Here is a 25,398-nt window from a genome sequence, read left to right on the forward strand (position 1 = left end):
CTCAGACCCAGTGCTTTAAGTGGCCCAAAAGAGGTGCCGGTACACTATTGTTTTTTGTTTTTTTTGCTTTCTCGACTCCTCTATTGAAGGGGTTTTATATTCAGCAGTCAACAGACAACCTTGTAAAAAATAATAAATCCTTTTATAAGTTTGTGGATTTGCTTGAGCTAGATAGCTACTGAACATAAATAAAATGTGCAAAAGGATTTTGAAAAAATACCATTAGAAAGAGCTACTGTAGAGCTTTTGAACATAAAAAAGCTCACTTAAAGCACTGCTCAGACCCATGTTAAAGGTGCAATTTGTAAGATATTTGCAGTAAAATGTCCAAAAACCACTAGGCCAGTGTTATATATTTTGTCCAGCTGATTACTATCAATATCTGTAATGTTTTCAACTACTTGTAAATCGTGAGAAAATTTCCATTCAAAACATTGTTACGGGGCAGTGCAGTCTCCTGTCAATGACGTTAATATCCATGTGACCCTTTGTCACCGCCTTTACTGACATAACCCACATGACAACACTGGTCGAGTTCGAAAAAATAAAATGGCGGCCAAGGAAGCGACTGGAGCACAAATTTAGTGTAATTAAACGTATATTTTCACTTTTTACACATTTTAATTGCATTTCTAGAGAGAAATTAGTATTGTAGTTTTCAAATATGTGATTAGTTATCACAAAGGCGCTCTCAGTTCATATTTCAAACACGCTGCCTTTGAAGTGCGTCGGAAAGCCTTTCTCTGAGCTGCCTTCAGGCCTCCGAGTTCGAAGTCATGTCCTCATGAGGCAGCGAGGCAACAAGTCCTCACAGCCTTGAGGTTTCGGATGCAGCCAGTGTTGTGGACAAATGTGGAACTATGCGCTTGCTTATGGACTTATGGATAACTCTTTACCGTCTGCCGCTGGTTGTGTCAGCTCCTGTTAGCGTACGGGCCAACCAAACAACCCAAGAAGAGTTTGGAACAAAACGAGAGAGGATCAATCTGTTGTTGCATTATCTGCAGGCCCGGAGTGGGTAATCGGGAGAACCGGGAGAATTCCCGGTGGGCCGCTTCACTTTTGGGCCGATTGAGTTTTTTTTTTTACATTTGTCACGTTAGTGAGTCTGTCTTCTCTTAAATGACACTTCACACGTTTCCCATTGACACTGCAGCGCGCAGCCTCTGCATGGGTTGTACCATGTGAAGGAATTTTCCCCTCCCCTCCCATAGAGTTGGTTCGGTCCATAGCGCGTCCAGAAAACTTTTCTCCGGTTTGCTGGGCCGGCCCTACCGTAACAATACGCGTCTGAAAGGAGGAGGGCGAAAAAAAACAGGTTGAAGAAAAAATCCATTAGGATGATGCTGCCAAATGTGACAAACTTACAGATTTATTTTCAAGAGGACAAACAAAAGTGACAACAGGTAACTTAAAGAGAAATACGCCTAGTAATGGTTAGCATTAGCAACGTAATTATTCGGCTAATACCGTTTTCAAACTATTTACAAGCCAACATTTTTTTTGTTAAAATATTAGCCTTTTGTCTATACATGCGATTCATAGACTTTGCAAATATTATGCAAGCAGGTTCTGAGCAGCAGATAAGCCAGTTCCCCGCTGAAAACGAGGAGGCAATGAGTAAACAATATGAATTAAAGTTATTTAACCCTAGGGTTGCCAACCGTTCCGTATAATACGGAATCGTCCCGTATTTGACACATAAAATTCTTGTTCCGTATTGAACTGATACGGAACGCACTTTGGTCCGTATTTTATGAAAATTAATTCAGTGCAAATACATGACAGACACATAGCTTATAACATGTCAGCCATGAACGAAGACCGCGTCATTTGTATAAGAAAACCCTGACGGTGCGGTAATTTCCCCCTCTGTTTGTCTATGATCAGCGTAGCGTTTTTAACATCTTGCAGCCACATCAGGGAATGCCCTTTTAATTGGTCGTTTCTGTCATGTGATGTCGCGTATCATAGCAATGATGACGACAAGTGACAACAGCGGGAAATGTAAAAATGACTGCATCCGAGCAGCCGGCGAAAAGAAAACGAGCACAAAAATATACAATTGAATGAGAAAATGAATACCCTTGGCTGAAATGCGTGAGGGACAATGAATACAAGGCCAATTGTACCATATGCAGTCGCGTTTTTTCTGTTTGTCACGGCGGAGTGTGTGATATAAAGCAGCACGCATGAGGAGATAATCACAAGAGGAGCGAGAGACTGCGGGCACAGGATGGAGCAATGTCAATGTTCATTGTCCATCAGTCGTCTCCAGAGGCTCATATGGTATGTAATTATTTAAATTTTTAAAACTCAAATATAGTTGATAAGAAAGTGATTATATTAAAAGAGATAGTACAGGTTTAGCCTATCTCTCCAGTGCTCTCCCTCTGTTCCTGTGTACCGGTCGCTCCCATCTCATAATGTGTCAATCATTTCTGATGGGTTTCTTATTAAATAATTATGGATCTAGATTGCGCAAGGTTTAAAAGGGGGGTGATTTCTTATTATAAACTTAACAAAACCATGGTTCATTGTTGGCAAAATGATCATGATTGCCTTTATATTTCACATGTGGTTCAGTCTTGTATTAGCCTGGGTGCCAGCCGATCTTAGCCCCGCCCACCAATTCTGACTAGAATTGAGTATGACAACGTCAGGCTAGCCTTGTATACTTATTAGGCATACTTTGCTTTTCATTAAATATTTAGGCCTAAGAAGTTGTATGAAATATATTTATCTAAATTTATTAATTAGTTTCCACTATTTTCACCAGAAGTCTTCATTTCAGGGGTATTTTTTTTCAAAATTCTCTTCCGTGGGGGCATGTCACCGGGCCCAGGCAACATACCCCCCCCCCCGTTCCTTATTTCCTTTTCAGAAAGTTGGCAAACCCTATTTAACCCTCAGGTTGTGTTCAGAACCCTATAACACCTTTTGTGTTCCCAGTCAAAAATGAGCAGCCCAAAAAAAGCTTATAAATCACTTTTTATGCTATATATTTATGCCCAATATTGGATTTAATATTTTTTGTCAAACTGTTTTCTTTTTTAATTAGGACTAGGTTTTATATTTCTATTTGCACCTGATTAATCATAGGCCTCACAGCATTAGCAATGCTAATAATTTATCAACCTTTCCTTGTGGAATAGACTCTAAAAAGGGCTGGGTTATTTTTGACCCATAATGGGTAAATATTGGACAGAACACGCTGCTGGGTTAAAATTGACCCAATGCTGGGTTGTTTTAACCCAACTGTTGGGTTACTATAATCCATGGTTGCATAACAACAACCCAACATTGGGTTATTTTTACCCAGCATTTGTTCTGTCCAATATTTACCCATTATGGGTAAAGAAATAACCCAGCCTTTTTTAGAGTGTAGAGGAATATTTTGTTAACTTCTCATCTTAAGTGAAATATTATTTAACTTTTACCTTATTTGTTGAACCATGATATTAATAAAAACTATAGTAAGAGCTGAACTGTTGCTTTATTTATCCAATTTGAAAAAAATGCTAATTTGGAATAACACTATGGAAAAAGTGGGCCGGTCTTGGGCCTGAAACTCCCGGGCTGAAAAGTGGCCCCACTCCGGCCCTGATTATCTGGATGGAGAGAGCTTCACGACAACATTTAACTAGACCAAGATTCTGATCCTGCTTGTGTTTTACGCGATGGGTGAGTTGTTTTGATTCGTAACCCTTCAAAAAATGTATGCTATTATATTGATCACAACATTAGTGTGTCGATTGTAATCAGCGTGTCTTCCCGCGGACGATATGCACATCAAAGGTATTGTACAGCAATATAAATGGTCATTTTAAGACACTTCACAATAAGATTTGTACTGTCAAATCATTGTAGATTGTAAGTTGAAAACTTAATTCTGTGCTGTGTTAACCATCGAATTTGGACTAATACTGTAATATCTATGACTGAAAATTTCGTTTTGAACATCACGTATAAACTTACATAATGAAATAAACGATGTCATCAAACGCAACATTTATAAGACTTGATTATCTTATCCATCAACGTGATTTCTCGTTCTAGTCTGATTGATGGCCATCAGCGGTTGAGTTAAAGACTACAAATCCCATAATTCCACGCTGCTTCAGAGCGTCATTAAACAACATCATTGTTGTTGTTTGATCTGGCGCCATCCAGCGGCGCAAATAATACAAACTGCATCTTTAAACAGTTTTCTTTCAGTGATATGTGTCCTGTGAATAGTTTTATATTGTATGAGCTGTAGATTTGTATTGGTAGTCATAGAGAATGTATTATTACAGATTTCCTTCCAGAGATCGGTGGAGGAGAACGCTAAATCTTTTTCCCATTTTGCCATTGGTGTTTCTATTATATCATAATTAATTGATATGAGTTTATAAAGTTTGGATACTAATTTTTTGAATGTTGTAATTTTTAAGATTTTTTTCCATTACCTGAGAGGGATTAAGTGGATTATTAGTTATATTGATCTTCGATTTAATTATGGATTTAACTTGTTGATACTGAAAGAATTGATCTACTCCAATACCTTATCTCTGGGTTAGTATTTTAAATTATATGAATTTATTGTCTTGAAATAAGTGATTGAGATGAGTGATTCCTTTTTGTTGCCATAGGGGAAAATATATAGGTTTATTACTTAGTTGAAAATCTGGGTTGTGCCAAATTGGAGTATGTCTTGATGGTGTTAGTGATGAATTAGTAATTTTATTAATTTTCCACCAGGCTGTTAAAGTCGAAGTGATTGTAATATTTTTAAAATAATGCATTTTTTTAATTGAAGTAGGTAAAAAGGGAAGATCTGCTATTGATTCAATTCAATTCAATTCAATTTTATTTATATAGCGCTTTTCACAATACTCAATTGTTTCAAAGCAGCTTTACATTAATAGAAGCAGTAAAAGCACAGAAAAACGACAGATAGCACAACATAATACACAATAGCATAAGCAGTCAAATTGCTGCGGCTATGACGCGACATTATGAGCGAGCGTATTACTAATGTAACGTCTAGGAGAAGAAGCTAAGTTAAGCCCAAGCAGGCTACCTCCCCGGGGTAAAAAACCCCCTAGGAGAAAAAAAAACAAAAACCCCGGGTTGTTTAGCCGAGGAAATAAAAATAAAAAGTCCTAGGAGGGAAAAACCCTTGGGAGATATACATGTATACACACACATATAAACGGATAAGGAGCTTAAGCGGAGATTAAGCAGAGATTAAGCGGATATTAAGCGGGTCCTGCCGGTGGTCGTTGGTCAGGCATCAGCTGGGCATCACATTGAAGGACGACCAGTAGATCAGAGGTGTGCCGACTTTCACATCTACTGGAACTGGGTCTGTTTGTCCCATTGTCCTCAGGGTCAATGGGACCCAGGGACGAGACCGGGAGAGAAAAACAGAATCATATTAGCGTAGGGGCCGTTCACATGTAATGCAAGTGTCAGTCACACAGTGATGTGGTTTAATCAGCTTAGTTTCAGACAGACTAACTATTGCGGCATAATTATATTATCCACAGTTGAGGATTTTGCAAATTGGGAGCCCACTGCGACGGTATATATGGTAACTAAGGGTCACCTTCCGATTTTTAAGAGAAAATAAAACCTGTCGACCCGTTTGACTAAGGCCTGTAACCCCACTGTCGTCGTTAATGCAGGTTCAGTGGCAAACAGGTCTATATTGCATACTATTTACAAGATCACAAGAAAACGCCAACATCGCAACCTGACCATACGTGTCAACCCGTTTGACTAAGGCTGGAGGCCCCACTGTCGTCGTTAATGCAGGTTCAGTGGCAAACGGGTCTGTATGGCATACTATTCACAAGACACAAGTAAGCGCCAAAATCGCAACCCGACCATACGTGCCAACCCGTTTGACTAAGGCCGGAAGCCCCACTGTCGTCGTTAATGCAGGTTCAGTGGCAAACGGGTCTGTATGGCATACTATTCGCAATATAAAGAAAGCGCCAAAATCACAACCCAAATCACAAATTGATGTGCTCTTGTAGCTTCTAGACCACCTTGTGGTTTTGTTTTCTGCAATTTTGCCAGCGATATTTTAGGTGTTTTGTTTTTCCAGTAAAAATGAGAAATTAATGTATCTAATGTTTTAAACCATTTATCTGTGGGTGTTATTGGGAGCATTGAGAACAAATAATTCATTTGTGGTAAAATCTTAATTTTGACTGTAGCAATGCAGCCAATAAGTGATAATGGAGGTTAGTCCAACGTTTGAGATCATCAGTAATTTTCTTTAAAAGGGGTGAATAATTAAGGTTAAATAACTCTGACAGTTTGGAGGAAATATTGATACCCAAATATGTAATGTTGTCCGTTTGAAGCGGAAGAGACATATTATGAGCTGTAGAATCCCAGACGTCTTCGGAAAGAGGTAGTATGGTTGATTTGTTCCAGTTAATTGTGTAATCAGAAATCTTGGAGTAAGTATTAATAATTTTAAAGGTTTCTTCTAATGAGGTGTGCGGGTCTTGTAAACATAATAATAGATCGTCTGCATATAGACATATCTTGTGTTCTGTAGTTAAATCTTGTATTCCTTAAATTTTTTTATTTTGTCTAATTGCTGCCGCCAGTGGTTCTTTAAGCAATATCGCTCGAGTAGGAGTGTGATATAGCTCTATATCATCACGGCTGTGATTAGGCCAGAGGCACGTGGCCGAGTGCCGGAGGCAATCACAGCCGTGATGATATAGAGCTATATCACACGACTCTGAGAGCGATATTGCTTTTATACAACAGTTCGACGGCACACATTTGAAAAACGAAAACAACAACGGAGTAATTTTAAAAGCCTCTTTGTTTGAGAACTACTTCTTCCGCCACGGATTTGAGGGTGTCCAGAATGACAGGTAACACTTTCGGCTGCTTTGAATCTCATATTAACTCAATGGACGGATTCGCCGTTTTTAAATATTACAATTTCTTGGTCACAAAGTGTAGTTTTAGCACCTGTTTGAACCTTTGCTTAGTGAGATTCGGTACGTATGAGAACCAAAGCATGAGTGGACGTCAGTGTTCACTCACCCCGCTGACCACCGCCCTCTCTGGGCATCTCTGACAGGGATTCCCTGGCTCTCATGTTGGCCTGATGGTCAAAAATTAGATCAAATCACCAATATTTGGTTTCATGATGAAACTATTACTTGTTTTCTTATTCATATTTAGTGTCTTTTGTGTTGTTATTGTTTTGGCGCGAGGTAAAAGTTAATAAAACTAAACTTCTATAATGTTACTATTGGTTTACCATTTCATCTTAACGCGATACAAACACTCGGTTATTATTAGACTTCGTTCTTGTCAGTACTATATATTTTTTATAAGTGTCAGAGAGATGTTTTTGCATGCTGCTTATAAATATACCAGTGGCGATATCTCATAACATGTTTTAATAGTCACGTCGCGATTAAATAAATGATCAATGTCCACATTTAAAAGCTGCGGTGCTTACCTGCAGTTCCACGGTGTTTTCGTGTTCTGATAAGAGATATGAGTATGATATTATTTTTCCCTGTAATCACTGCTTTACCCGTTTCCCATAATAGTGTTGGTGATATCTCTGGAGACTCGTTTATATCCAGAAAGAATGCCCACTCTCTCCTGATCAAACTGTTAAAGTCAGGGTCATGAAGTAATGAAGTATTGAAGCGCCATCTACTAGATGATTTAATGCAAGATGGAGAGTTTAGCGTGAGAGAAATTGGAGCGTGATCACAAATTATAATTGGGTGGATTGTAGTTTCTTTTACATGTTGTGTAAATGAGTTACTGATGAGGAAAAGATCAATTCGCGAATAAGACTGATGAAAAGGGGAAAAGTAGGTGTAATTTCTAAGAAGAGGGTGGTTTATCCTCCAACTATCGCCAAGACCAAGATTAGTCATGTATTGTTTTATTATTTCGGTAGAATGGGAAGTTCTCGAACATTTAGGTGAATTAGATCTGTCCATTTGTGGGTTGATGACGGTGTTAAAATCTCCAGCCATGATAATACTGTATTATTTGTGTCACGTAATAATGAGAAAAAGTTATGAAAGAAGGACGGGTCATCATTATTTGGACCATAGATATTGTCACAGGTCGGAGCGGACCCGCGACAGCTAAAGGGTCACGCCCCTTCCTAATTTCCACCTCGAGGAGGTTCCCAAGACCACCCCAATGACCAGACAGACAAGTATACTATAAATTAAAATACAACTTTATTAAATATTTAAAAGCAAGGGGGAAAGGGCAGTTTAAAACAACTCTCTTTCTGGTTTCAGACTGAATTCCACAAGACGTAAGGGGTGGGACTCCTGTCTAGGGGTTCTCTACTGTCCGTGGCGCCCTCCGCTTCTCCTGGAGGCAGAACACAAGAAAGCAATGAATAATGGGCTTGGTGTTTCTCAGCTACTTGCCAGCTAATTCGCAGAGACTGTATCTCAGATGGTGTTTTCTGTTCTCGCCCACAGGGTTCTCGTCCAGGCCGTGTTGGAACAGGAGTCGAGGATCTGCGTCCCAGGACCTCTCGTCCTTCCTCGAGGCCGTACTGCGGTTAGAGGTCAGTAGACACCACAAGGGTGAGTTTACCGGACACTGGGGCTCTTTACTTCTCCTCACAGGCGTACTGAAAGCAGAGGTGAGTTAGATTGCTTTGGCATACGTGGTACACAAACTAGGTTCCTTCCAGGTCTCTTCACAAGCTCGCTGCAAGCAGAGGTAAGTTATCATTCACGGACATTCGTGACTCACAGACTGGGATTTTCTTGTTTCCTCACAGGTTTGCTGAACGCAGAGGTAAGTTTTCATCTATGGACATATGTGACTCACAGACTGGGACTTCTCGTGTTTCCTCACAGATTTGCTGAAAGCAGAGGTAAGTTTTCATTCATGGACAGACGTAGCTCACAGACTGGGGCTTTTCGTGTTTCCTCACAGATTTGCTGAAAGCAGAGGTAAGTTAGCATTCATGGACAGACGTGACTCACAGACTGGGGCTTTTCGTGTTTCCTCACAGGTTTACTGAAAGCAAAGGTAAGTTAATATGCATAGAGGAACGTGACTCACAGACTGAGGCTTTTCGTCTTTCCTCACAGGTTTGCTCACCCAACACTTCTCCCGGGGGCGGTGGACTTACAGGGCCATAGCAGAAAGGGCATGCGGGGCCGAACGCCTCCCTAGTGTAAGGTACCACCCACAAGCCCAACGACAGATACAAGTGGAGTGGGTGAAGGGGACTCGTGTTCGTTCCTTCCTCAGTGCTTCTAGAAGAATAATTCCATATCATGATTAAATTAATTTCTTTGATCTCTGTGTTTAAATTATAATCTGACTCCAATTTAATATACTAAGAATTTAGTGCATTATTCCAATTATCTGTTGATCATAATTTAGATGTTTGATTATTTATATATTCCCATAATCTTAGTTATTCGTTCATTAGGGACCCGGTATCGCACAGAGCATACGCCGGCCGTTTGCGTATATCTCACGGACACAAAATTGTCAGTCTGATCTTAGTCAGAGGTTGCCGGGTAAACTAATACTTTTATGTCTGGCCGCTCAATGCTTGCTCCGATCATAAAAATAGGTACTTTAGTCACGATCATGCAACTTGCTAAGGCAGGTGATAGACATAAATCTGAGAGTTTTAATGAATGTGGCCCATGCTCCATTCGACCATCAAAACACTAGTGTGATCATATCCTGACAGAATAATCTTGTGGTAATACCAGACTCCTTCTAATCTACTGGTCATAACAATTTCTGAAATAATTAAAATAAATCAATACAATTTCTGAAGAATTCAGATGAATCAAATGTAACAATTTATTATACCAGGCAGGTTTCAGCTTCAAACATAAATTAAACAATATCATACAGAATTTGATTCAATTCCAATTAATTAAAATGATCAACAGTTGCAAAAGTTACAAAGTCATACCTGGCAATAGACACTCTGGCTACAGAGTACTTCCATCGTGAATATAATATACCCAAAATGGTTTAGAAGGTTCTTGTTAAAGATTTCTTACATGATGTTTGAATACACACACACAAAGTGTGGGGAAGATTCTTGCTAAAGAATACTTTCCTAATGTCTGAATACACACACCCAAAGTGTGGGGAAGATTCTTGCTAAAGAATACTTCCCAGAGTCTCTTGCCAAGCCACATTATATACACAGAACGAGACAAAGAATAAAAACATCTCAAAACAGGATTTCGTTGGTCGGTTCTCGTGACCTGAAGGAGCACCAAATGGGACTGTTAACCATCTGTAATATAGATCTTCTCATGAGGTGACACCCATCACAGGAGTACAGATTATGTCTTAAGTTTTAAACTTTGATATACTTTCTCTTAGCATTATAGAAATTAGACCTTTTTAACCATTGCACAATCACCTTTAAAACGAAACCAAACATGAAGATGAAACCTTTGTAGCATCACACCATATGATATACCCACTGTTACATGTGTTTAGTATATTTCCAGTAACCAAAACCTTAAAGGAGAAGAGAGAGGGGGTGAAATACAGATCAGTTCCTGGGTATCCGTGACCCCTGTGGAGAGAGACAACACGTCTCTCAAAAATAGACACAGAATGTGTTTTTTATGGTCCAGCTCCAAAACCAAAACTTGTCCACCTGTCCTACACTAGCTCTCACTCTTCCTGTACTGATTCCAGGGATGCTGAGCAGGGGCGAACTCTCTGGAGAGGCTCCGCACACAGATGGGTGATGTGGAGGACCGCCCACAACAAGGGCCTTGGGCCCAAACAGTGAATACTCGTAAGATTACTCACGCAGATGTCCAAGTAATTCACCACCGCCCTCACTCAGGATCAGCGATGGCTCCACGGGGCACACTGGCGTCACTGGTAATTAGTTCCCCTCACTTGCATTGGTCAGCACAACGTGTTGTTACTCCCACACGGGATCTCTGGGATAAAACAGTCTCTATCTCCAAAAAGAAAGCACAGCACTGCACTGCAAGCTTCAGTGATATTACACAAATTGAAAGTCAAGACTCACCCACAGCATCACACACACACACTTCGTGATGTAGGGATATAGGCAGCTTAGTCCCAGGTTTCACGTGCGGCTCGTCGAGCGTGGCTTCCAGTGCAAGGGAAAGGTGATAAATGGTTACCTATGGATTCCTGGCTTGTCTTCACTAAGCGTCCATCAGCTCATCCACGCTTCTTTCTCCGGTGGGGCCGGAACTATAGACTGACATTCAAAACATATGCCAAACACTTCCTCCTTCGCAATGTTTACACAATATTCCAACTCTACTCACATGCAAACCCGTACTGCGTTTTCTTTCTTCACCCAGTTATCCTTAACATAAATTCCTTCTTGCAGTAAGCATGTACCTTTTTCCACTTCTTTTTTCCCAAAGGGAATGGTTTCGTCGCACCCCAGCCTATAGCGCAGCCAAAACACAGCAAACAGCACGCCAACACCGGCACAACAGAGAAGCACACCGTTTGTGATTTCAGACCTCCTTATATATTCGGCTCCTCCTCTTCAATGTCCTATCGGTGATCGCTCCGTTTATTAACCCCACCTGCGTCTAATACGGGCTGATTTGGCTTCGGGGGAAAACCCGGAAGTTCCGGTGTTTTGCTTCCTTCCGGGCGGAACTCATCCCTCCTACTTTCCGTTCCGCCCTCCGCAAAACGTCACCTTGTGACAATATTAACTACCGTATATGTATTTTGGTGTATAGACGCATTGACAATGATAAATTTTCCATCTGGGTCAGTAATGGATGTATTAATAGCAAGGGGAATTTTCTTATTTATTAATATTGAGACTCCTCGCTGTTTGCTGTTGTATGTTGATGAATGTACATTATAATAATTATTTAATGTAAGATTTCCATGTTCTAAATTTGAAATGTGTATTTCCTGCAAAAAGGCTATATCTGCACCTAATTTCTTTAAGTGGTTAATTATTTTAATTCTTTTCGCCTGACACCAGAAGCCACGCACACCCATGACACAAATTTAAGTGAATGCATAGTTTTTAATTAACATCTTTAGAGGAATTTTTTGAATAATGGGTATGCATATTTGATGTAAAAATGTGTAAACGTTTGCAATTTATAGAGTGATACATATGGACATGTACGAAAAAGGTATTTCATAACAAGACAGGACAAACAAGTACATAGAAATTGTAAGTAGAGTAAGGTTGTGCATTTAGGGCATGGAGAGAGGGTAGTGCGTAGAATTAACGTTTAAACATATAAGACAGTTACTAGGATATTGCATATGGAGTTAACAGAGCCATGGGGTGACTTTGGAATCCCGGTAAAGCTGTCCTTCGATGTAAAGCTTGTCCACAATTATGTTTGTGCGCGTATTGTCCTTTCTATGTTTTTTCATAATGGGGTACAGGATTTTTCGCCGGTCGTTTATTTCACGTGGAAATTGATCATTTATTCCATAATGTGTTCCTTTCAGTTCTTTACCTTTATCAGCTCTTTGTGTTTGTAGTGTTCCAGTTTTACAATGATGGGTCGGTGGGAGATTTTTTGGTTGAGCCGAGACGATGAGTTCGGTGGAAAGTGATTTGGTTTATGATGTCCGGTGAGAGTTTGAGTTGTGTTTTCATGAAGTCTCTTATCGTTGCTTCAGGATCTTCGGGTGGATGTTCAGGGATACCGGAAAAAATCAGGTTATCACGCATACTTCTTGTTTGAATGTCCAGGGTGGTTTCTTTCATGATTCTGTTTTCTTTTGTAACTTCGTCCATCCTTTCATTTAGTGTTTTAGCAGTAGTTTGTAGGGAGTTATTAGATTGTTCTAGTTTTTCAATGTGGCTGTATGCAAATTCCAAACTTGACCGGAGTTCTTTTATTTCGTTATGTAGTGTGATCAAAAGTTCAAGCCTGTTGTTAATGGATGTAAAAGTAAGTACCACGCATTTGTCGGTAAGTACAAATTATTTACCATATATGTACAAGGTATGTACATGTACTGTAAAATAAAGTGCAACTGCTTATTTTTTGGAGCCAAATGTCAATACCTCTGTTTTTGTTTAGAAATAAAAGCCAAATGCTTGAACATTTTACAGCCACGTCATTTTCGTTATGCATTATTTGTTTTGGTTGTTTAAAAACACACACAAAAATTTTATCAGATTACTCGATTAATCGATCGATTCAGTGCTAGATTAATCGATTACAAAAAGAATTGATAGCTGCAGCCCTACCCACTGGGTACCACTCATTTCCACTACAAATAGGAAAAAGAGGCTACAATTTGCACAAGCTCACCAGAATTGGACAGTTGAAGACTGGAAAAATGTTGCCTGGTCTGATGAGTCTTGATTTCTGTTGAGACATTCAGATGATAGAGTCAGAATTTGGCGTAAACAGAATTAGAACATGGATCCATCATGCATTGTTACCACTGTGCAGGCTGCTGGTGGTGGTGTAATGGTGTGGGGGATGTTTTCTTGGCACACTTTAGGCCCCTTAGTGCCAATTGGGCATCGTTTAAATGCCACAGCCTACCTGAGCATTGTTTCTGACCATGTCCATCCCTTTATGACCACCATGTACCCCTCCTCTGATGGCTACATCCAGCAGGACAATGCACCATGTCACAAAGCTCGAATCATTTCAAATTGGTTTCATGAACATGAAACATGAGTTCACTGTACTAAAATGGCCCCCACAGTCACCAGAACTCAACCCAATAGAGCATCTTTGGGATGTGGTGGAACGGGAGCTTCATGCCCTGGATTTGCATCCCACAAATCTCCATCAACTGCAAGATGCTATCCTATCAAAATGGGCCAACATTTCTAAAGAATGCTTTCAGCACCTTGTTGAATCAATGCCACATAGAATTAAAGCAGTTCTGAAGGCAAAAGGTGGTCAAACACAGTATTAGTAGGGTGTTCCTAATAATCCTTTAGGTGAGTGTATATACATAATAATTACACACAGCACAAACTCATATATTATGCAATAAATAATTTTATTTTGTATGAGATTAATCTAGATTAATCTATGCCCAGCACTAATTTTTATTTAGCGCTAATTTACCTATGCACAATTTAGCATTGTTTTCCTCTACTCTCCATAAACATATCTGGCCCTAGTTTAGGTTTCAACCCACTAGTCAAAACCCACAGGTCTAAAGTTAAGCTTGCATAAGGATACTAATAATCATGTGCGATTTAACTTTCCCGAAGTTTACTACAAAAGTCATTTGGCACAAAGCATTAACCATCTGCAGAGGTCTGCATTGCTGCCATCACCTTTAATTGCAAAGTTGCATTTGTGCTTTTCAATAGTTCTCTGACAATTTTATATATATTATTATTATGGATTATTATGTCCACATACGTGCACATCACATTTTTTGTTGTTTGCACCATAATACTTAATTATGTGTTAGTGGAACCTGTTGTACACATAAAATATTTGGTAATTATATTTTTTGGTTCTTCCTAACCCCAAATAGCTTTAAGAAATCCAAAATGCAAGCCAAACCAAAGCTCGGGTCTTAGGAGGCTAAAATAATTTATACCACAGGCCTGCTGAATGCTTTAGTCTGATTGATTGAGAAATGTTTCATGGGTGTTGATTATTTTTCAGCAAAACGCACACCTAGGGCCCTATTTTATTGATCTAAGCCAGGGGTGTCCAAAGTCGGTCCTGGAGGGCCTGTGTCCTGCAGAGTTTAGCTAAAACTTTCCTCAACACACCCGCCTCAAAGTATCTAGTCTGCCTATAAGACCTTGATTAGCTGGATCAGGTGTGTTTGATTAGGGTTGGAATAAAACTCTGCAGAGACACCGGCCCTCCGGGAGCAGGAATGGACACCCCTGATCTAAGCGCATTACCACCTTGGGTGTGCATATTTTCGAGAGAGAGAGTTCCGCCCGGACCGAAGTATGCAAACACCCGTCACTTCCGGGTAACCCCGGGCAACCGAATCAGTGTAAATGGTAAATAGGTGCAAGCGATGACGTGGCGATTGTTGACTGGGCAACTCGCAGCTGAAGTGAGTATAAAGGAAGCCGTTGAGACACGGTGAACGTGTTGACGTTGTTGCTGTTGTGTGTTGGAAACTAGCTATTGTGGGCGAAGGGCACCGAAGCTGTTGTAGACACGGGGTGAACAGGCAGAAGCATTACAGAAGGATCTGTGGGCAGAACGAGACGGTTGTGAGAGACATAACGGATCGGATTTGAAGAATCCAAAAGTTAAAGGGGTATGTGCTCACCTGCATGTGTGTTGCATTAAAGTGGGAGTATACAGCCAGTCTCACGGCGGACATTAGGCAGCATTTCTGGCCGTTCGGAAGTCTATTGGGAGAAGGAAACGAGTAAGAGAAGGACCACCGTACAGGAATCGTGAGTACAGTGTATTGTTATTGCATTGAACATCAGCAAGTGAAAATTCATTCTGTGTGTGGGCGAGCCAGGGACCAAACGGGGCAACATATACCATCGAGTGGTTTACTTGATACAACAACAGCGCTACCTGAGTACACGGCTTCAGTGGTTCTCACGAGACGTCTTGATGTGGTGTGGAGTACCGGCCTTTCTGATCACTAAAGTGTGTGTATATTGCAGTGGGTGAGTGTGCTTTTTGACAAGTGTGCACCTGAAGTCTTGCAGTGTTGTGCCGTGTCTCTTGCTGTCTGTACCTACACCTAGGTCAAGCCAACTTGTGTGTGCGCTACGTGGACTGCGGTGGCAGCAACCATCTCCTTGTAACCATCCACCTAAAATTCCAGCCCGTGTGTCCAGGCAAGAAGGAAGCCGAGTGAGGTATTGTGTGGGAAAAACCATACTGTTCGACAGGGAGTGGTGAAGGCTTTCAAACGAGTCTACTCACCTGTGTGTATATCTTGTGTTGTGGAGAATCCAGCTATCTGTTGCTCTGAATTGGGTATCCAACCGGCCCATGGAAGGCTCAGGAAATGGTGCACCAGTGACGGCACGAGTACAGCATTGCGGGTTCATTCATCTCCCCCTCCCGGGACGACCCCAGTGGTGGCCGGTCCAACGAGTAGCGGTGGAAGTTGGTAATAGCCTGCCCTCCCTAGCCCTTGAACGAAGCCAAGGTGATGTATGGTTTTCCTTGTAAAATACCCACCTGTGTAGTCCCGGAATCCAGATATAGCGACTGAAGCAAGACACTGTCCATAGTGAAGTAAATAGTCATACTCACCTGTAAAGCCCTGTAAAGCCCAGAATAAAACGTCCAGTGAAACCCCAGAGGAATTGTATCGAGCTAATGCTATACCTACCTGTAAAGCCCAGAACAGCACGTCCAGTGAAACCCCAGAGTAATTGTATCGAGCTAACGCTATACCTACCTCGGAAGCCCTGCAAAGTCCAGAACGGCGCGCTTAGTGGAACACGGAGAGGTGCCGAATAAAGTTAAAAGTAATACTTACCTTGTTTTCCTGCTGTGACCGTAGGGGCGCCGCACCATGAGCTGCGAGGGCCTTGAAGCCCCAGGAAGGAAGAGAGCCGACGAAGTCGCCTGTGAAGAGAGAGAAGTCGGTTAATTCAAGTGGAGCTGGTAACAACATCGACTTACCTGTGCTTGAAAGTATAGGAGTTCGGCCGTGGTGCGTGTGGGCAGCTCCTGTCTCTGGAAGGCGAGACACCGCTCCGGCCCTGTGGAGAGGAAGAGAGGGACAGTTATTCCCCAGCCTTGACTTTTGGAATCTTGTTCCTGCCTGGTTGAAGGTAGCAGCTTATACTCGTTTCCATACACTCATTGTGTTTGTATCTTTGCCTCCAGGAAAAGAGGAGGGCGCCACGTGTCAAAAACCTCACTTGGAGGCCCTAGGAGGATAATACTCACCAGCCGTGGAAACAAAGGAGCCCTGAGCCCCCTCTCCCACTTTCCCCTGTGGGCACGTGGCCCTTGGCGCCCGGGCCTATCCTGTCTGCAAAGACACCAAGACGTCATTTTAGATTCCCCTTCCCCCTTCCCAAGAATATTTTTAATTAAAGTTTGTTTTAAAATTACTTATCCTCTCTCAGGATAATCATTGGGGTATCTTTGGGGACCTCCTCGAGGTGGAACTCAGGGGAGAGACACTAGTGGTCTATCCCCGACTGGTGACATTAACATTAAATGTTGCTTCACGTCGGAAACTTTAAGAACTTGACAGCACCCTGCGGACTCTTATTCTGCCTGATAGAAAAAAATCCAGGCCCTGTTTTGGTCAATCAGATGAAAGGGGTGTTTTAGCACCGACCACTGCTGTAAATAAAATATAGAAACCATGAACTGAATTGTATACCACAAATAAAAAATGAAAAATTGAGCCGTAGTTTTTCGTTTAAGCGGTTCGTAGCATCGCAAATCATAGCTTACTAACTTTTACTAACAGTCATTTTAAATGGATTTCTCCAAATAGCATGACAAACTTTAGCTGTCGAGTAGAAACTTCGCGACTGAGGCATCAGTGGGAAGCCCAACCTGTTCTTTTAGCGCATGCCAGCATGTGAAATATTCTCCCAAAAACACTCTGGTCTTGTTTCTTTCTTCAGAGGCCTTTCTCGTCATGCAATTCGTAGACACTTTTTCTCTTGCGAACCTCAAACACTGAGAACACGAGCTTCAATGAATGGCTGAAGCCGTAGCCCACCACACATATATTTACCTCAAAGTGCGCATGTGCAGAAAGCGAACCTAGGGACGAGCACGTACGATGGTCTTACATCAACATATCAACATAACATATTTACCTTGCACCGTGTTATATCAATTCAGCAAACAGAACAATATAGCTTGTCATATAACTTTAACCCTGCAAAATACTTGTTGAGTGATTATTAAACATGCTTCTTTAAAGCTGTATCACCTCAATCCCACATAGAAACAGCAATGCCAGTTTTGTTAAGGATAAATGAAAGTTGTTGCTCTCTGTTTACCATGAACCATTTTTCATAAAATATTAGATGCGGCTTTGACTAACAGTGCAAAAAATGAATGATAAGTCTTTATTATAGAAACAGGATATATTGAAAGATGTTTTGCAGTTTTGTCAAAGAAGTTCCCATGACAACCATTATTACTTTTTAAATCAGCTTATGATCAAGTAGCTGTCTTGTGTTTTCTTCTATTAAAAAAGTGATAATAATCAGGTATTGTAATGTACTGCTCAAAACATGAAGGCAAACACTTCAAGGCCAGAGATTTTACACAGAATAGGGGTGAAATAGGGTGGACCTCATTTTTAAATTACATAATTTTACTATATAGTAGTGGTTAAATGGATTACATTGCGTTTTTTGAGTCATAGATCGAATACTTTTCAGATCAGCAAAACTGGGGGTGGGAAAATAACATAAGAACAAATTAAGAAATTATGAGCATAAAAAATAGAAAATAACAAAGTTACAAATAAAGTAAGATATATTTAGGTACATAAATAGAATAAAATGAATAATAACACTGTCTTCTTCATCGTATAATTAATCTTTTTTAGATACAGAAGTGATTTTCCTTTGTTTTCTGTTGTTTAATTAATATAAATGACAGAAACACAACTTTCAGACCAACACAAACATCTGATTTCTTTCTGAACTGATTGCACTTATTTTAAAACATAACTGAATGTTTTTATGAGAATAGGTGCCAAGACTGTGGTATTTGCAAATAATTTTGTGTTTGCATGCTTTAGGAATCGCGCGTCTCTGTGCGTCCGCTTATAATGTCACGACAGGATAGGAGAGACAGGACGCAAACGCAAGGTTCCAAATAAATAACATTTAATAATAAAAACACGAGGGCTGACAAGGTGAATACAGAAACTCAGGAACATGAACACAGGAAACAGACTGGGTATCGAAGACAATAGCCGTTTCTCAATATGCGTTCTTGTCTGTACTTGCGTTGTTGTGGACTTGTGAAACGTCATCAGTCGCGGCCCAAGTACTGTTCCAATTCAAAGTTCGCATCAAGCCCAAGTTCACATAAAATCCCCGGATGTGTTCTTGATCCGCCCATTTTATCGAGGATGCATCAGAGGAGACTTGTGTGGACTTATGACAGCGAAGTTTCCCAGAATGCATTTCGCGTCAGAAGTTCGTTCTTCCGAGTCTGAACTTGCAAGTCCGAACTAGGAAGGACACAAGTCCGAACTTGGCGTACTTGGTATTGAGAAACGGCTAATGATCCAGCAGTGAGCAAACAGAAGACAGAGGTGATAGGTGTGTTCGACATCGGCTGTGGCTGGATGTAACCGATCGGCGAGATTAGCCGAGTGCAGGCGGGGAGGAGCTGAAAACGGAGACGTGAAGTCGGACGCGCTGTGGTTCCAGTAGTTTGCGGCATTTACTTCAAGCATGGCTGATCACGTGCCGTTTGCTTGCTAAATCGCATTAAACATGATTTGTAAGATGTAAACTATATAAAAAGTGAATTATACTGTTTTGAATGTCCGTGTATGAGCACGAGTGGAACCGAAGAGGCCCACATCATCTGTTTCTACAGGAACAAAGTTCAACATAAGCATATATTATTTAAATACTAATGTAGTGTTGTCTACGTTTTTTATCCATTTTATTTTGATGAAGATGACACAATATAACATCGCGACTACATGAAAAGAGCTTTAACTGTTATAAAAATACAGATTTGTAAGCATTTGTGGAACTGAGGGCGTGAAAATACACACGAAACACACGTGATTGTTGTCATGTGGTGAATCTGACCAATCGTGAAACAGCTGTGTCGTCATTACAGCCCGTGCAGCTCCTCTTCGGGAACTGCGCTGGCTAACTCAGGCGGCTGATCTCGAATCGCTCTCGCGGTACTTAAAAACCATATGACACAGTCACGTGCCTGCAGCGCCAGCTGAAGTCGGACAAAATTACTAACCGGAATGCACTGCTTCAAGTCTGCCACCGATCGGTCTGCGCAGCGCCGCATGAAGTCGAACACACCTATATATACACACAGACTAAATGACAAACAGGTGTGATGAGGCAGGTAATTAATCAATGAATGTCCAGGTGATAACAATCGGAACAGAGACAAGACATGACACGGATTAACCGTGACATATAACTGTTGCGCGTCCATTTAAGTATGTGTGTGCGTCATTGTCTTTGCGCACATAAAACAGCCCACTTTAACATCTTCTGCTCAAATTGTTTAAAATCGCGTGCATGTTAACATTTGCAAGGTTTAAAAAACACATGCAAAAGATACTTTCTATAAATATAGTTATTTATTTCTGAATGATGCGTATTTGAGCGATAAACAGGGCCAGACAAAATATGCAGACTTTTTTTGCTTTATCTCTGGAAATGTTTTGGAAAAACCTGCGGAATTCTGCAAAATGAATTTTAATGTTTTAAAAATTATATTAGATAATTTAAGCTATAATACAAAATTGCATCTAAAATAATTACTTTTTAAATTCTTAAAATGAAAATGAATACACCAAAGCAATGAGTCTTAAACCGGACCAACATGAAGCAGATAATGTGCATGTCAAGATAGAATTATAGTTTGTATATAAAATGACATTTATTATTGTTTATTTTGTTATATATTATAGCAGCATAAAAAGCTTGTATTAATACGTTCTCATTATGAATTAAGCACGTATGAAGATAATTTCATCATTTTTACAACGCAATGTAAATTTCATAGTTTGTATATAAAAATGACATGTATTATTTTGTTATATATTATAGCAGCATAAAAAGCTTGTATTAATACGTTCTCATTATGAATTAAGCACGAATGAAGATAATTTCATTATTTTTACAACGCAATGTAAACTTCATATTTAACATAACAAGAGAATTCATCTTGTAAACGAATTTGAAATGATGATGTGCTGCTGAGTGCCGACTGTCGCGTCACATGACAATTACAAGTAAGATCTGCTTAACTTAGTGATAAGTTTTATTTAATCTTAAATATCAAATGGTTCGTGTTCTCTATCATTAAAAACAATCACAGCAAACATACGCAGGGTTTGTGTACTTGTCAATGCCGCTCACAAACGCGCGAGGCTATGTATGTGTGCTTGTCGTCAATGAGGGTTGGTCACAATCACGCTCAAGTGCAGTTTATGTGCCCTGGTGTTAAGTATTAAAGAGACTATCATTTATTATCATTTAAGCGTGATTTCTTCTGCTTTCCCAATAAAATATTTTGTGTGACTGGGTGGACCAGCCATCAGACTGAGAGGATAGATTTTTGCCACTGTTTGTCTGTCAATTCCTCCAGAAAACAGCATGAGGCGGACTTTCGAGTTTATTTATTTCAGACAGAAGTCATTTGAATTAGTTTATTGCAAAATTGGGACAAATAAAGACAGTTTCGCTTTGTGACACGCAACATGAGAATTTAAAATTCATGTAGTATTTTAATTGTAATAAATACCAGGGGACCTCCCTAATTTATATTTTTGTGCTTTATGAGGGGTCCCTTAAGGCTTATAGGAGGTCCGGGACCCCCCAGACCCCCTTCAATTCGAACACTGACATACACACCTGGACACATTTGGGATAACATGAATTCCAAACAGCATTTTTGCACTTTTTGAGGACACTTCGGGATAGGGGATGCTCTTTGTAGGGGTGTATCAAAGGAAAGCACATGAATCCTTTCAGGAAGGGCCTTTCCAGAAGTCTGTTAGAGAAGGGCAAAGGGCACTGTACATGCATTGATCACTTCAGGGAAGTGATTGAAGTTTGTGACCATGTGATCTTGGATTATGAGTTCATTCTTTTTTAAACAAATTACTATCTTGTTCCTATCTATATAATATAACTTACTAGTTAATCTTAGAAATACTTTACCGTGACGATTATTCAACAGTTTCAATAACTGAAACGATTTATCACTGGTAAACACCCAGTATTAGCATATAGCCCACTAGCATCAGCAAACGGGGCAACGCTGCTCCATGCTCCGTGCTAAAATCCTATTTTCTTACTATCTCGTTCCTATCTATATAATATAACGTACTAGTTTATCTTAGGAATACTTTACCGTGACGATTATTGAACAGTATTAATAAGTAAAACGATCTATCACTAGTAAACACCTAGTGTTAGCATATAGCCCGCTAGCATCAACAAACGTGCCGGCTGAAGTTAGCACTTGCTCACTGTCTGTTTACTGTAAATCTGCCTTCCTTTTCGATCTAATGGCGGACTCATCCGATGTATGTTTTTCAGACCTTTCCTCGCCAGAGCGGGAAGCTGTGGAGGAGTTGTGGCCCGGCATTCGCACCAGGCGGTACAGCGTGCCTCACATCACCCTGGCTCCAGACACCCGGAGACGACCGAGGCATGCAACGAGCGAGCACCCATCTCGATGCAGCTTCACGGACCACGTTCGGGCGAATGGAGACGCCATCGCCCAGCATGAAAACGGTAAGACTCCGCTTGTCATTGTAACCTGCACTACTTGCCACATGAACAGTTTAGCTTCTTCCGTCAGCATATAGGGGTTTACATGTGCTAAGTGTATTGAAGTAGTAAGGCTGACGGAGAAGGTTGCAGAACTAGAAGCGAACTCCGAACGCTAGTTGAGGACAGTAAGACCGCTAATGTTAATGTTACGAACACTGTTTCAGGTGCGCCTAGTGTTAAGCGTAATACACATGGCTCGGTTCCGACTTCAGAGTCAAGGCGGCTGACTAACTGGGTGACTGTCAGGCGGCATAGTCACATTCGGCATCCAAATCACGTTCCTGTTTTAATATCAAACAGATTTTCTCCACTCAGCAATACACCGGCTGAGACATCTGTTAAAGGTGCCCTGGTTATTGGAGATTCTATACTCAGGAATGTTGGCATTGAGGCACCAGCCACCATAGTTGATTGTATACTGGGAGCCAGAGCGTCTGACATTAGATCCAAACTTAAAGTGCTGGCTAATGCTAACCGTAAGTTTTCTAAGATTGTTATTCACGCCGGCACGAATGACATCAGACTCCGCCAGTCGGAGATCACCAAAGATACTATTAAAGAGGTGTGTGAAATGGCAAAAACAATGTCAGACAATGTAATTTGCTCTGGTCCCCTCCCCGCCTACCTGGGGGATGAAACTTACAGTAGATAGTGTCTCTCCATGGCTGGATGTCAAAGTGGTGCCCTCAGCATAACGTAGGGTTTATAGACAATTGGAAGCATTTCCGGGGAAGACCTGACCTGCTAAAGAGAGATGGCCTCTATCCGTCTCCGGAAGGAAGTGCTATACTCTCTAGAAATCTGACCAATAATCTTACTTTTGATATTGTCTGACTATCCAGGGCCCAGGTCAGGAAACAGACGGATCGGCTTACCCATCAGTCTGTTAGCTGACATGTCAAGATCACATATATCCCAGCACATAGAGCCTTTTTTACCAGAGTACCAACACATCTCGACTGTGTCTCTTCCTCTAACAAATAAATACAGAGCACCGTTTACCTCGTCTCGTACAAATCTTATTAACATAAAATTAGAACACAATACATTAACAGATGAAACTCAAATGTTAAAATTCGGCCTTCTTAACATTAGATCGCTTACCAATAAAGAACCTATTATCAATGAAATAATTACTGACCAAAACTTAGATGCACTCTGTGTAACAGAGACCTGGCTTAAAGCAGACGATTACACCAGTTTAAATGAATCCACCCCACAAGACTATTATTATAAACACGTTCCTCGTCTAAAAGGGAGAGGGAGTGGTGTAGCTACAATATACAATAAAATATTCAAAGTAAACTATAAATCCAACCTAAAATTTAATTCGTTTGAAATAACTGATCGTAACAACAAACGGCTTTCGTTCATTTTAGCTACCATATATAGGCCTCCGGGCCACCACACAGATTTTCTTAAAGAAATAGCAGACTTCCTATCTGAGCTTACAGTCACTGTAGATAAAGCTCTTATCGTTGGTGATTTTAATATCCATGTGGATAATCCAAAAGATGCATTAGGACGTGCGTTTATGGATGTTCTAAATTCTCTCGGCATTAAACAAAACGTGTCAGGGCCCACGCATACTCGTAAGCACACATTAGACTTAATTCTGTAACTCGGACTCAATATTAATGACATCGAAGTATCAACCCAGAGCGATGTTGTTTCAGACCATTGCCTTGTGTCATACACAATACTACTAGATAGGACCGCTGAGTCTACAACATGCTACAGATTAGCCAGAACAATAATTTCCACCACTAAAGATAGCTTTATTAGCACTCTTCCAGACCTGTCTCAAATGAAACATGTAGCAGATAACCGTAAAGATCTGGATATTATAATAGAAAACCTGAACAACGTCTGCTCTAGCACGTTGGATGCCGTTGCTCCCATGAATTGAACTTTGTTAAACACCAAGCAGAGTGAAAGAAAGTAAGAAATACAAATTTGACAAAATTGGACAGCATCTGACAATAAAATATTTTTAAAAAATTGCAACAACTAATCACTTGATTCTGCATGCGCATACGCGATTGTCAAGGAAACAATTGTAAGCAAAAAATACTTTTACTAAACCTAAACTGAATAGCAAATATTGAATATTGAAAATCTGAAGCCACTTTTGGTGATAATACTTAAAGGGGGTCAAAAAGAAACACTGTCACAAAAATAGCCACTGAGCTATCACATAATCAAGTCTTTAAGTCTCACTTTGTGTATTATACGAGATTTCTGATTGAAAATCAAGTAGGAATAAATAAGTGAATGTACCAGACAGAGAGATCTTGAAATGAAGTACGTGGACTTGATTTCATGAAACTTCTTTTGTGAAAAATGAGGCTAGGATTATTGAAAATGCAGCTTTCAGATATAGTTGGTGCGTATGTTTCAATCAGCATATGATACACTTCTGCCCACTGAAAAGTAGGTCATTTTTTACTTAAAAAATTTGTTATGGTCTTCAAAGATACTGTTGGGTTTTATGCAAATTTTCTTTATGCATGAGGGACGACCTACTATATTCACCAAAATACATTTCAATTCACCACAGCTTGAATTTTCTTAAAATAAATAACAACAAAACTCTACTGATTGGCTCTACTACCTCAGTCAAAAGGATGGACCTTTCCTATGAAATTGATGGGGTTCATGTTAAGCCGCCTTCATCCGTCGGTAATCTTGGTGTCTTATTTGACTTCACTCTATCTTTTGTCTCTCATATTTCTTCTGTTGTTAAAAACTCATTTTTCCATCTCCGTAATATTGCTCATCTTCAACCTTCTCTCACTTTAGGTGACACTGAAATTCAGAGGTGTAAAGTACTTGAGTAATTTTACTTGATTACTGTACTTAAGTATTATTTTTGGGGATTTTTACTTTACTTGAGTACAATTTAAAATCAGTACTTTTACTTTTACTTAATTACATTTTTTAAG

The 25,398-nt window shown here is 40.3% G+C and overlaps 1 long non-coding RNA gene across 1 annotated transcript; it reads left to right on the forward strand.

Moving 5' to 3' along the window:
* The first annotated feature begins 1,046 nt into the window (after positions 1 to 1,046).
* Positions 1,047 to 24,040, forward strand: LOC141362164 (uncharacterized). Its single transcript, XR_012368167.1, has 2 exons — positions 1,047 to 2,289; positions 22,217 to 24,040. It is a non-coding gene; the product is annotated as an uncharacterized lncRNA (long non-coding RNA).
* The last annotated feature ends 1,358 nt before the right edge of the window (positions 24,041 to 25,398 follow it).

The sequence above is a fragment of the Misgurnus anguillicaudatus genome, chromosome 25 (genome assembly GCF_027580225.2).
Source record: "Misgurnus anguillicaudatus chromosome 25, ASM2758022v2, whole genome shotgun sequence".
In the NCBI taxonomy this organism is placed as follows: domain Eukaryota; kingdom Metazoa; phylum Chordata; class Actinopteri; order Cypriniformes; family Cobitidae; genus Misgurnus; species Misgurnus anguillicaudatus.